We start from the raw sequence: 14,731 nt of genomic DNA, 5'->3' as shown, positions 1-14,731 counted from the left end.
GATCTCTCTCTCTCTCTCTCTCTCTCTCTCTCTGTCTTTATCTTTCTGTCTGATTGTATCTCTGTGTCTTTCTCTCTGTCTGTCTCTATATGTTTTTAAATCTCTTTGTCTCTGGCTCACTCTCTATGTCTCTCTGTGTCTCTGCCTCTCTCTCTCTCTCTCTCTCTCTCACTCTTTCTCTCTCCCTCTCTCTCTGTCTCAGGTTGCGAGGTGCAGGTTCAGGTTTCTGGTCTCTCTTGTAATGACTGTGTGTCACATTGTTATGGACGTTTCTACTTTACACAAAGTGTCTTTTGCCAATCGCTCACATTCTCCCGAATCCTCTTTCTATCTCCAAACCTATGGTGAGTTTCATGTTTTTAAAAATGTATTTATTCACAACTCTCTTCATTCATTCATTCCTTTTTTTTACTCGAGTTTGAAAAACTTGATGTCACATGTTGATTTTTGATCTTCTTCAGTTGATCTGTGGAAGTTCAGGAAGTTGCTCCGTGTTATAAACTATTTCTACGTTTGTGCTCTAACAGTCTCTTTGTTAAAGAAATTCCAGAAATTGTGATTAATCAGGTAGAATTATTTCAGCAATAAATGTAAATTCAACCATGAGAAATCTTGTGCGCTGAACTGGCAGTGCAATCTCCAACAGGTGAATTCAGGCTGTAAGATTCCTTCCTTCTAGCAGGTCATGTGACTTATTGTACTAATTAATATATTTTTAACACATTATTGTAACATTCCTTGCTTTTTTAGGTCTAATGTTTTCATTATTTTCATTTTATGTTTTTATGTCAAATTTATTGGCACCCTTTGAAAGAATATGCAATAAATTATTGCCTATAGTTAACATTACACACAATTATTTAAATTTTCCACTGAACTGGATAAACTACTAACATGTGCTTTAACAAAAATCGTCCTGAAAAAAAAAAGCTAAGTTAAGTAAAAATTAAGTTTCTCAATCAATCAATAAAATATACAAGATATTTCTATCTTTTAAAACATTATGTATTAAATATTTCAGTAACACTTTCTATGAAGGTCGTAGTTATAATGAACTATGAACTTATTATAAAGCACTCATAAGGAATTATACACATTGTTATAATTATTTATGAAAATGCACAATACACATTATAGCACTGTTTATTATGCATTATGAATTGTTAACATGTTAAATTTAAAGTAGTACTCTTAACAGATTATAACACCATTACCAAAGAAACCAAATAGGGGGCAGAATGTCTATGGTATTGACATAATGTGTTATAAACTGTGCTTATAATTCATTCTGTTAACAATTTATAAATACATCATAAACATTGCTAATGTAATGCCTTTTCATAAATAATTATAACAGTGTGAATAATGCCTTATGAATGCACTATAACAGGTAATGAAAAATATTCATAGGTCACTATACATAAGTCTTACTGATTTTTTTTTTGATTATGAATAAGAACTCTTTTTACCCTCCAACATAATTTGAACCCACTAATCATCATTTATTTTTATTTTTCACTTAAAAAAAATACAATATAGTAATAAAAATAATATTAATTGAAAAAAATTACAATAATAATAATACAGATTGTTACAGCACATATAGTACATTCCCAAATGTTAGAAATCCCTGTTGTCATTTCCGCAGGCTTGAACTGATAAAGCTTGTATTACAGTGATGCTATGCTAACAGCACAGGTGGCTAAGCTCAGGTGCTCACCTTGCACTTATTTTGGGGGTAATTAGCAGCTCGTCTCTTTAGGAGCATTTAATCATTCATGCTGCTGTCACTGAGCCTCAAAGGCCAAAGTCATCAATAATGAAGAGTTTAGCTCCAGCGGATTAGCATAGAGGAACACCGGGACTCCATGATTCAATGATTCACTGAGTCACTGATTCACTTTTGGATTATTCTGTTCATTAATTGACTCAGCATCTCCGGCTTTACATTAATGCTAAACTAATCCTGTTTAAATGCTGGAAAATTGGTTACTGGAAGTAGATGTGAATTAAAACTGTATTCAGGTGGCTTTCTCGGCTTTATCTTCAAGGTCCAATCTGAGCGAAATCAATACTTTTTGTTAGTTTTCTATTCGGTATGATTTGTTTTCACACATCACATGCTTGAGTGCAGGTAAGCATCCATTTTCTATGTATAAACCTGAAACGGAGCCACAATTTCAGAAACAGTGCAACAAGTGACACTTTAATTGAACGTTTTCTCAATTCTATGCAAATTGACACTGTGAAGCGAAAAATCCAAAAGATTATCCTGAATGATTCCTTGAACCAATCTTATGGAGCATGTGGTCTGAAGTTTCTTCAGTTCCTACCTGCGATTAGTTTCACGAAATGAAAAATAACTGGTTTCATCTTACCCTGTCAATATACGGCCTCTCATTCAAAGTGTGTAGAGACCTTGAGACCTTATGAAGAAAAATAAAGCTTGGAAGGAAGTAGCAGAGATCGTCGGTGCCTCTGGTGTATGTGTATGTAGCTAGTACAAATAGTTTGCTTTGCTAATCTAATCTGCAAATAAAGCTAGTACAAAACAAAGAACATAACATGTCAATCAAATAACCAAAACAAATTTCACACTCATTAGTGCGTATTTAATTTGTGTTTAACTTTAGAAGCTATACAATATAGCGCCTAGTGTTTCTCATCAGAACTAAAAAACAGGCCACTCCCCAAAACGACTCGTCACTTTCTTAAGCTCTGCGTGGACATTTAAAAGTTGCACAGGAATGTCATGCATCTTTAGCGTCCATTTTAAATACATTACAATGCCAAAGGATGAACAGGGGGAGAGCAGGCACTTCGGCATTATGGAAAATGCATTTAGGCCATTAAACTCTGTCCATCGCTGAACGAGCACACACACACACACACACACTAGTCATTAATCACCCACACTGGGTTTATCTTCAATCCCGATGGATTTTAGGATTTTCAGGATTTCAGAATTTCAGGAAGTGTTCCAGTAATGGGAACTTCTCTACACACTGCCTGTGATAACCGCCTCCTGTGATGGATGTGTCAGATTTGTCTGCTAAATAACACACAACAAGTTTGTGTCTAACTGGAGTCTGGAAGGAAGCGTGGGCTGGATAATGAGAGAAAAGAGAAAGAAAGTAGGCGGAATAAGGAAGGAAGAAGGTACACAGGTTTGGCTGCTGGCTCGCTGTAATGAAGGGGGATGGAAGGAAAGGCAAAGCAGCGAGGGAGGGATAATGAAAGGAAAGAATGACGGCTGTGTTTCTCATGGAGGCTGCAGAACTAGTTTGGGGATAACAAGCAAACTACTGCTGCAGATCTCACTGACACTGACAGGCTGCCCCAGGGGCTGCTGGGTAATCGGAACATTTTGTTGTGAATAGCGAGATGTCATGTCAGTGTCATGTCCGTTCCTACTGACCACATGGTTTGTAGATGTTTTTTTTTCTTCTTACAGAAACTACCTCTGTACCAAACCAAACAGCGTGACACTGACAGCTTTATGTAATTCATATGAAAGCACTGTTTGTTTTCTAATTTGGTCAAGAGTAGGGCATATTATTTCTGTCTTCTCTTCACTTGCTGTTTTCACAATCAGAAATGATCACATTTGCATTTACATAGGTGAAGTGGCACAGCGACACAACAGGTGTGTGACATTTAAAAACCATCAGCTAATGTTACTTCCATTCATGACTCCATCCTTAGGCGTAATGCTAAACTGGTATTTTCCTGACTGCTTAAATATTCCTGTTTTCATGCATAAAAAAACATAAAACAAATCGTGGTGGATGCCGCCACCCCCATGCTTCACAATTGGGATGGTGTTTTTTTTTAGATTAAAAGCCTTAGCCTTTTTCCTCCATCCATAATGCCAGACAGTTCAAGTTTTGTTTCATCTGACTAGAGAACACTCATCCTGGTGATCATCTTTTTTTATGCCAGGCATGTTGTTAGACACTTCCTAGATCGCATAAAGACAAATGAATTCTGTAGGCTTCACTTAAAGCCTTTTTGTTCATGTTAAGAGAATGGAATCCCACTGCTCTGGCAATTTTCAAGTTTCACACCCCCTGTTGCGTAGCCATGTTCATTTCTGATCACAAAAATGTGGAAAACACATGAAAAAAAGTAGCTTATGCCCAAATAAGTTAGCAATATCCAGCAAATATTTTACCATCAAATTACACACCTGCCTGAGGGTACAGCTGTTGATCTTACAGTCATAGTGTGAATGCCAGTTTTCTATAAACACATTTATACGACCACAAAGAAGTAAGAGTGGAATTATATATGTCATCTAATATTCATGCATATGTATACTTTTCCGCAAATACAGTCTTCATTTTCACTGTGCACTCAATATAAATGTTATTTTTCAAAAATGATGATGTAATACTAAGAAAATGTAATAAAGGAATAGGTTTTAGTGAATTAAGGATTTTTTTTCTTGTTTTATAAGCAAATAATTCAAACTTATTATTAAATGTTCAGAAAATCGAAACTTTATTGGAACATCTAACCTAATCAGAAAAGAAATCTTTATCACAGATTACCAAAACTATTTATACACTTAATATTAGCGCTGTCTATGAGATGTTTTATCGAATACCTTTAATAAAACACTCATTTTGCATCGCATTTGGATCTGAGAGCAAGCAGTTTATAAGTTACAATTAAATGTCTTACAATTAAAGGTCTTATTTTTTTAAAGGTCAATTTTTTTTTAATTGTTCATTTAATTGCTCATTCTGTTGGGTCTGTGGCAATAACAGTGATGAAATTGTTCAAAAACATTTGATTGGCAGTGTATACTGAATATATTTTAGGGTCTGGAAAACATTATCGAATAAATCTCCATGCATGTTTTGCTTATTGAAAAACCTCTTTTTTTTCTCCATACAAGTCCACAAACATGCAGAAGGGAAAAAAAAAATCACTCAAAAACACAACCGCATGTCTGAATCCAAGCGTGTTCATGATTCTTGAATCCTCCGTGTCTCAACTGAGTGACGCTGTAGACTCGTCCTCTTGTCCTCTCATTCGTGTCCAGCGTTTGTTCTCCCCTGAAAGAGTGTCTCGTATGAAGATCAGCCAAACATGGAGACCTGAATCCCTTTATACCATGACAGGATCAATGCCAGGATCCTCACTGGCACAGACAGCCAGACAGACATGTGAAGCCCCTGAGTGTGTGTGTGTGTGTGTGTGTGTCACCATGTGTGTGTGTATCTGTGTGTGTGCTCCAGTCTGCCAGGCTTTCCCTCGGACCTCCTGCTAATTCAAACGAAGTGCAATTAAAGCACACAGTGAGCACAGAGGAGATCCAAACACAATCTCAGCGTGCCTCATCTCCCCCATCCATCAGCAGCCATGATTTTCCCCCCAATTTCATCATCTGCTAATTCCCACCAACCAGCCAGCTTTCCAATATTACATGACAACAAGTAACATGGCAGGGTGAAGGCTAACAAGTGCCTGAAGCCAACTAGCGTAACTTTTTGAAATGATGCTCATGCAGGGCAGTGTAACACACTCAGAAGGAAAGCGCTGTCCGCCCTTTTCCGCATACATGAGTTCACAGACACCCATGATTGGCTAATGTTGCTGTGATTGACAGGGGAAAGAGAGTAACACGATCCCCTCCCACCCCTCATATGGATTCAAATAGTCCAAATGCTTTTCTTGTTGCATCACACGGGCGCTCTTGTCAGCAGTGTTTAAACGTTAACCTAAAAAACAAGACTGGCCCGGAGAGATTATTTAACCACATATTTGAACCTGTGTATAAATTATTCCCTCAACTTTAACTATACTTCCGAACGGTTAATTTGCTAATACTCTAATACTAAATTTATCCAGACATCCTTCCTGCAATATTAATATTAGGAAGATGCAGACTGGACTATTTCACCAAGTTATACTGTGCAATAAAGATTCTTTGATTTTTCATTAAAAAATCCTTCTCTTGACAAATGCCTTTGACTGAATAATTCAGAAGGACATTCTACAAAAATATGTACATTTCTCATGGAATGGTCTCGGAAAATAATCAATGATAGGGTGATGTGATGAAGCTGAGTTATTCACCACAATGAAGTTGCTTATTTTCCCATAACAGCACATCTCAAAACAAGTGTTTTATTCCTCTTATACCACGACAATTTGCCAACGATTCATTTTTTAATTAAATAAAAAATGACACATTGTACTTTTATCTGTTTATAGTTGCGTTTAAGGGTGTGGAACATCCAAGATTAGTTAGTTCCTGTTATCACTTATGTTATAGTAACTATAAACTGTCATTTCCTCGGCAGCTTCTCTTATTTATTAAAATAAACGCATCAATATAAACCTTGCAATCTTGTCTGCTGATGTAGCAAATTAATCAATACCTTCTGACCAATCAGAATTGAGGATTCAAGAGCTTTGTGGTGTTTATCAACTGCTCCAACTTCCAATGGATTTCTGTGTTGTTCTTTGTACAGGAAGATATATCAGGTTATAAAGTATGTGCTTATTAGAAATAATTCAATAAAATGTATCTTTTTGTGTCTCCCTGTTTCTTATGTGTTGGGACTGTGGATTTATGTACAGATGTGGGCTTAAGAAAAAATAATCCTGCGCTGATGCTTGAGGCTGGGTCTAAAATAAGACACTTGGAGAGTGAGAGAGAGAGAGAGTGAGTGAGAGAGAGAGGGAGAGATAGGACAAAGAAAATAGAAATGGAGACAGCAAGAGATGATTAATGAGACGTGCAGACACACTGAGTGTGGGTTTAAACAGTGAGACCGTCTCGGCTGTGCGACAGCTTCCTCTCACATCCTTTGTCTCTTCAGCCTTCTTAATTTTTACTGCTAGCACGGAGGAACAGAGCAACACTCATGCAATATTCACGCGCGAGTTATATAAGCACGTCCTGATTTTACCGAGCATCAGGAGTCCCTGAGCCGACAAGTTTGCTAACTTTGCTCAGCTAGTCATAAACTCCATCGTATTACCACTGCTGTTTCTTTTCTTTTTTTGGGGCTTGGCAATGTTAGCACACTAGCACAACTGCACTACTCTTAAATAGCTATTTAGCTTGTTTAGCTTAACTAAATGTTAATGTTACTATTTCAGCAGTTGCTACAGTATCAGATGTCATGTAGCTAGCCAGGTTTGCTAGCACGCTAGTTACAGGTTAGATATATTGTTATGGTGATGTTGTACAATTTGTGGATAAAGAAGAAAATTGTTCTTCTGTCAGGACAGGAAATTGAGCACCCTCTATCTGATTTAAGACTGTTGCTAAGCAACTGGGTAATATAGATGACCAAAACAACTCAATGTTATTTTACTAGAAATGAGGCTAACAGTTGAGCAAACTAGCTCGTAGCCATTAAGTCTGATCTTGACTGGAAAATGTTGGTATTCCCAATGATTTTCACTCATTTCCACTGTCATTACACATTGGCATTGTCTATATACAATACTTAATGTTTTGTCAATGTTATTTTACCAGAAATATTGCTAACAATTGAGCTAGCTAAGGTGTAGCTGTTAAGTCTTGTATATACACAGTGCAGAGGTGTAATGACAGCGGAAATGAATCAAAAATCATTGGCAATACCAACATTTTCCTCAAAAGTGCTGGTCAATTAAGTGAAAAACACTCTAAACTAAAATTACAACTGTAAAATTACAATAATACAACTAAAATTCCACTGTAATTACACATCACAAATGCTAAAGTCCAGACATCTACCATATCAAGTATTGTATTGAGACTCATGAAATGAGAACTTTCAGAAAGCTTCAACTTTAGTAGTTGACTGAAGTTGACGAGAGTCCTTGCTAGCCCATCAGGACACCCATGTACTGTATACAACAGGCCCATATTTAATAAAGCTGCATTTAGTTACATGAAAACTTGACTGTGTGGTTATTTTCAAGTCAATAATGCACAACGGGAATTTTGTGAATAATAATATACTTTGGTTTGTCTTCAAGTTTCTTTCTATGCTATGTTCATACAATGTGAGGAGCACTGAACATTTCTTCAAGCTGCACTAAAACGTTTCGTAATTATGAAATTTCGCTCATTTTATCTGCACAGGGCAGCTCCGGTTATCGATGGCGTTTAGGGATGGCGTCCTCATCGTCGACAGTGAGTATGTAAACGCAGTAAACTCCTGGACTCTCAATTAAAGTGCAAACTGAATAGTGATGTGCAACACTTTCAATGTTTTCTATATAGTTTGTTAAGGTATTATATATAGTAACATTAATGTCACTATTCAGCATAAAGCCATATGGCATTTTTATCACTAAGGATAATAATAATAATAATAATAGTCTGGGCAGAATTATAAACTATAAAGATGGTTTGGCAAAAAAAAAAATGCCTACACCATTTTCTCGTTACATTCAAAACTTGTGTGAAGATGATGTAATTTAAGTTTGCATGATGCTTAAATGTCTTCTATAGCTTTCCCTTACACATGTAAGGTGTCTGAGAAATGCCGTAAATGTAACGTCCAGTAAGTGAAAGCAGGACAGAAGTGTGTTGATCAGTGTGTTGTTCATTAAGGGAAATCCAAGGCTCATTGTCATACTTCATGGCAGAGGTCAAATAAGGTCATTATCAAAACTAGACAAATTGGTGAGGGTCTAATCCATGAAACACAGAACATGGAAACGAAGAAAACAACACTATGGCTTAACTACCTGAATGCATAGAAAGACTTCGCAACTAGACAAAGACACAAGATAGACAAAATGATCCAGGGCTGAATCGAGAACAGGCGAGTACAATCAGGAAACACACCAATGACAGGACAGGGGCGGAGACAGTACCTGACGTGACGTGACCTCAAAACAAAACGTGTCATGGATTCCTCCTTCACATTGTGGTTTCCCTGGGTGACAAGTACTCATGGTTGTGTTTATTTCTGTTATGGTCCTGTCTCCTCCCCTCATCTTGTCATTGGTGTATTACCTGATTGTGTGCACCTGTTTTATATTAGCTCTTGATTAGTTTTCCCATTAATACTTTGTGGCGTGCTTACTGTGCTTTATTTAATTAAGTCTAAGCCTTTGTTTCCATGTCTTTGATTATGTCCTGGTTTTGTTCTCGGCATGTTTATTTTGATTTACAATTATGGATTGCCCTATGTTGAGTCTGTTTTGACCCCTGTGTTACAATGTGAGTGCAGTGCTGAGAGAGCGAACTTGTGACAACGTTAGCTAGCCTTATCACCTCGATATAAGCCTGGCTACTCGATTACTTTTGGAATAAAAATTTTAAGCCTACTTCATTAAAATTTATTAAGAAATATGAAAAAAACTGTGAATATTTAAAGTGCACTCACTGAATGTGTCAAGTAAAGTTAAATGACATGAATGTAGAAACCTCTTCATACATTTTTTAGCTTTATATTGACATGATCCAATCCAAATCTACAATCAAGGATTGTTCTGTAGTGATTGTTGCGTAATATATCCTTCATAGTTCTTGCCTCATATTTTGTCATTCAATTTTTGACACTTGCAGTTATTGAGGCTAAGGCTCTTGTGGGAAATGATCAGGGAAAGTGCAACTGCTACGTCAAGGTGAGAAACACACACCGTATCTGAAATTTGCAGCGTAGCTCAAGGGTTAAAGTATTTCTAGTTTCTAGAAAATTCGAAGACTCTCAGAGAATGACTGTTGGTCCACGATCGAGATCTTTAACCCCCAAGTGCTCAGCAATGTACAGATGATAACCTTCATACAGCATGTATCATAAAAAATTATTTTACATGCTCTAGCCTGTGTTTAATCTGGTTGTCTCTCTCAGGTGGGACTGGCACCAGACAGCGATGGTAGAACTCGTAGGAAGACCAAGACGGTGCCTGATTGCAGGAGTCCACTTTTCCAGGAGACTCTTTTTTTGTAAGACAAAATCGCTTGTTTTGTTGTGCATTAGTTTTTAGTTTGTATTATTATTAACACCACAAAAGAACAGTACCATATGGATCTCTGAGATGAATCCGTTTCTTGTTTCCAGTGCCGTCACTGATGAGGAGAAGAAGAAGAGGCTTCTGTTCACTGTCTGGAATCGTGACCGAGCAATCAGGTATTCAAGCTTTATCACAAGTATATCAGATGGTATCATGTTTGTTTTAGTAGTAAACATCAAGGGTCATGACCAGTACAAAGAGTAAATGGTTTAATGGATGCTTACTTTGCAATCGTTTAATTACAACACATTATTTTCTTGTTTTTTTAACCTTAGAGCCCTCATATGACTCTGAATACCCAATCGATTTTTTTTTTTTTTTCAAAAATGTGGAGCTCATATCTCTTCAATATTCATCAGGCTTTTAAGAAAAAAAAAAAAACAACATATTTTAACATGCTGTTATTTTTCCTTTACAGTTTCAAACAAAATATACTAATTATTTAATATTTTGGTTTATTAGTTTATTTTTGACATAACATAAAGCACTAGGCTGCAAGATAATTATAGAAAAATATATATGTCAGTTGCTACATTATGGAACTATGAAAATTCTTGGCTTATATATTTGGTGCATCAGAGAACATCTCATTAGCGCTGGCCCCTGTCCTGCCTTGTAGCCTTTTTCATGGTTTTTATAAATGATTTTTTTCCTTGGAGGAGGAATAATTACTGTGACCAGAACAGCACAGCAGATTCCTTTAACCTCCAGTGTTCATTTACATGTGTGGGACTGCGGTTCACAAACCCTCGGCCTCCAGAGCCACTCTGACACGCATAAAACCTTATATAACGCCTTTGAAGTCACCACGCACAGCCGGCTCCACTGCATTTTAAGTGCTTCTAACATTTTTTAAGAAGAAGTGCATATTCAGGCTTGTGGTTTTGTTTGTCTCTTCCTCTGCTGGATATGGGTTTTTTAAAATTCAGTATTGACTTAATTTCACTGTGACCACGGCTGGGAACCCCTAATGTGTTAACAAAATGCTTGTTTTATAGATCTAGTTTATAACATTTTAAAATGGCAAAGGATGGGATTAAATAATATATACACTAATATTATACATGCACAAAAAAATAAGGTTTTTAAATACGAGCTGAGAATTGGTGCCCTGTGGTTCAGTCCATGAACAGAAACACAAAATATTTAAATCAAATAACACTAGCAGTTGGTGTTTACTGTTCAAAACCCTTAATCCTTTTAGTATGGGATTAGATCTAATCCAGGAAACACATTATGTTGCTGAATGTTGACAAAAAAAAAAAAAAACTTTTTTGTGTAACAAAAAAACAGTTGTGTAACTTCGCCCCATCAAAAGGAAATGGCTTTGCATTACTTGGAGCTCAAGAGGGTTAAGCACAAAGTGGCCCAAGCACCACTGATGAGTCAGAGAATTTATAAGTGAGAAATGTATAAAGATAATTTTCTTAATGTTATTTGGAAGAATAACACTTAATTATTAATCTCAGAGGAATTTAGTGTATGCGCTCTTTAGCAATATTTCAGGTAGAGAAACGATGAGCTTTATACCCAAATTAAATGGGCAGAACCAAATATCCAATTTTACTTTGCAATTTAGAAGATTATTCTCAAGACAATGCATGCCACATTAGTTAGAGATTTGATGCTTATAGACTTTTCAGAATGGCAGACATCTGTTATGATGGTACGATTAACTAGAAAGGTTAAGCAAAAATGTTCAGCATGACTGATAACATATATAGAATAAATTTTTGTGGAAGATGACCTCAACTTAGTGTTAAGTGAACTAAAGCTAAAATGTACATTCAAAAGAATTGACGACATTTTGTGCATCATTATAATGGGAGGTAGAAATATCTCAAACATTGAAAACAACAACAAAAAAACACCAACAACCCACTTTCCCATGTCAGAATATGTAAAGTTACAACTTCATCACTGACTGTTACAAAGCACTGACACTGGAGACTCCTTCCAATAGAGATGTTCAACAACTCGACGTTTTTAAAGATCAGATTACATGGCGCATCCACAGCGAACTCCGTGTCTAAGCTGTTACTATAGAAATTATAACGTAGATATAAGATTTGGAGCTGCACTACTGTCAGAGCTGCTGTTACAGAAAATGAATCAACACCTTCTGACCAATCAGATTGTGGTAAACATTCGTAAGAGTGAATAGCTAAAGAGATTCTTTTGCTCACCCTTTCCTTTAACTGTCTAATGAAAAGATTTGTGTTATCTGTTATTAATACATGCTGATGTGAACTGCTGATGTGATGAGGTTTGATGATTATGAAGATCTGATTTCTTTCTGTTTTATAGGCAGCTTGTCGGGTGCATGAGTTTTGGAGTGTGTTCACTGATCAGATCAGAGAAGGTACGTTTCCTGAACTCTTGTTCTACGTAAATTGATTAGATTTATGTAGGTATCAAAAGACCTCTGGTTTAAGACCCTAAGAACCTGAATTTTTTTTTTAAATATTATGAACTGAGAGGAGTGCCTATGGTTTATTTTTATTAGGATTAAAATAAAGAAATAAAATTGAATACATACTCAGCAGGAAGACGTAAGTAGTGTTTTGGGCTCTTTTTTTCAGGAGGGGTTAACCTGGATAAACTCAGGGTGCACTTATTTTTGTAAGAGCTTGTAAATTGATTTCACAAGTAGGCACACTTAACCTTCAAGAGGGTCTGTTCCTACTGTAAGAACACATCTGACAGGTACAGGTACCTCACATTCTATAGTAGGTGTATTAGAGCAAGACAATCTCCAAACTTTGATAACTCCAGACATTAATGATGATTCTTGTATTGGCACTGGTATATCTGGACACTGTATATTTGTGTACTGTATATTAGAATTTAATAGAATAGATTGGACTATAATATGATATATTACAATAGAATAGAATAAAAATAAAATAGAGTAGAATAGAATAGATTGGAATATAATAGGGTGCTATAAAATAGAATAGAATAGAATAGAATAGAATAGGGTGCAATAGAATAGAATAGAATGGAATAGTATAGAGTGCAACTGAATTAAGTAGAATAGAAGAGATTAGAATTGTATAGAATAGACTGGAATAGTATAGAGTGCAACAGAATTGAATAGAATAGATTAGAATATAATATAGTATATCAGAAAAGAATAGAATAGAACATATTTGAATAAAATAGAAGAGATTAGAATTGCATAGAACAGAATAGAATACAATAGATTGGAACAGATTAGAAGACGAGGGGTTCTCCGGCGGCCATGTTGTCAGCCCTCCCCGTGTCACGCTCCTGTCTCTGAGCGAGGATTAGCAGCCCGATGTTAGCACAACGCTGCTTATTTTGGCTGCCATCTGGCTGAATGAATATTTGATTGCCTTCATTTGCTAATGAGGAGCTTAGGATGGGTATCACAGGAAGTTTCCCTCTCTTCATCCTGTCATCCGCTTCATCCCCCGCCTCTCACTTTTATCTCTCCAACTTCCTCCGTCATCCTGCAATCAGTCGGGTTCTCATCTGCTCTGACAGGCCCCAGACGACCTCGTTCTGTTGTTCACCGTGTCTGGACTTAATTTGACACAAATCGAGTCGATTCAGAGTAACTCAATTGAGTCGTTTGGATTTGATTCGATTCGATTCAAGTCACAGTTTAGACAGAAAACATGCCATGTTTGGTCTCTGAATTTTTTTTAGGGTTGTGTTGGACCTCTAAGGCTAATGTAGCTAACAAGTAAAGGTGAGTTACAGTTTTATCATCATGCAACCCGCACGCCTGAATTTTCACACACTCACCTCAAACCATATCGACTTGTTCACTATCTCGAATTTTTGTTGTATGTGGTTTCTGACACACTGTTATCTATAAACAGGGGCAAAAGGATGTCATTGAAGTAACATGCTAAAACCAGTCATCACAGCACATTGGGTTGTGGCTCGTAGTCTGAAGGCGGAGTTGTATGTTAGAAGCTTTTTATACTATACTATACTCTATATGTTTCTATATCTTTTAGGAAACTGTTCAAATATTGGAGGCACCATGGTTACTTTACTTGTACTGGGGGCTATAAGGTTCCTTTACTTGTTATCTTCATAGTTTCTAGTTTTGTAAGAATCTGTTAGCTAAGCAATAAATTGGCATTAGAAATAATGTTAAAATATCACATTTAATTTCTGTCTTCCTTTATCTCTGTTCTTTGTGCAAAAATCTGCACACACTCTGCTTTTCTCGGCCGTGTTGAGGAAAAAAACATGAGGTTTAGGGCTTTTAGAGCTGATTATCATACTAGTCGGTGTGATCACATCTATTCACTCAGACTGAGCAGATGACAGACAGATGAAAGGATGAGAGAGTGACAGGAGAGCAACACCATTTCATGTATAATCTGCTTCTGTTGTCATGGGTGTGAGCATCTTTTATACAAGCATGATGTTATATGACAAACCATGTAGTTCTGTACATATAGAGTGACAGATGATAGCTTGGAATCCACCCTGTTAGAAACCTTCTCTGGATTCTCTTTCATTTTGAAGTTTTCTTTTCATTAACACACTTAGTGTGGCATCCTCTTGGCATTTGCTTCCTCTTCACTGCCATCATGTTACCCAGATGCCTTTATGAAGAATCAGTAGGATTAGCCAATGACAGGATAATGGGCTGAAAGTGTTAGCGTTACAGTATATTCTAAAGGATATAGTGCTAGAGTAAACTTCCCAATTAGATAAACCATTGTTGTATCACATCGGCTACAACAGAAAATCTTTGTGCTGG

At 36.6% G+C, this 14,731-nt stretch overlaps 1 long non-coding RNA gene across 1 annotated transcript; it reads left to right on the top strand.

The window, feature by feature from the left end:
- The first annotated feature begins 219 nt into the window (after positions 1 to 219).
- On the top strand, positions 220 to 9,597 carry LOC128317611 (uncharacterized). Its single transcript, XR_008301137.1, has 3 exons — positions 220 to 344; positions 8,096 to 8,146; positions 9,533 to 9,597. It is a non-coding gene; the product is annotated as an uncharacterized LOC128317611 (long non-coding RNA).
- Positions 9,598 to 14,731: the final 5,134 nt, after the last annotated feature.

Source organism: Pangasianodon hypophthalmus, chromosome 27, assembly GCF_027358585.1.
Source record: "Pangasianodon hypophthalmus isolate fPanHyp1 chromosome 27, fPanHyp1.pri, whole genome shotgun sequence".
In the NCBI taxonomy this organism is placed as follows: Eukaryota; Metazoa; Chordata; class Actinopteri; order Siluriformes; family Pangasiidae; genus Pangasianodon; species Pangasianodon hypophthalmus.
Note: the sequence above shows the minus strand (reverse complement) of the source record. Positions and strands in the feature narration are given on the sequence as shown.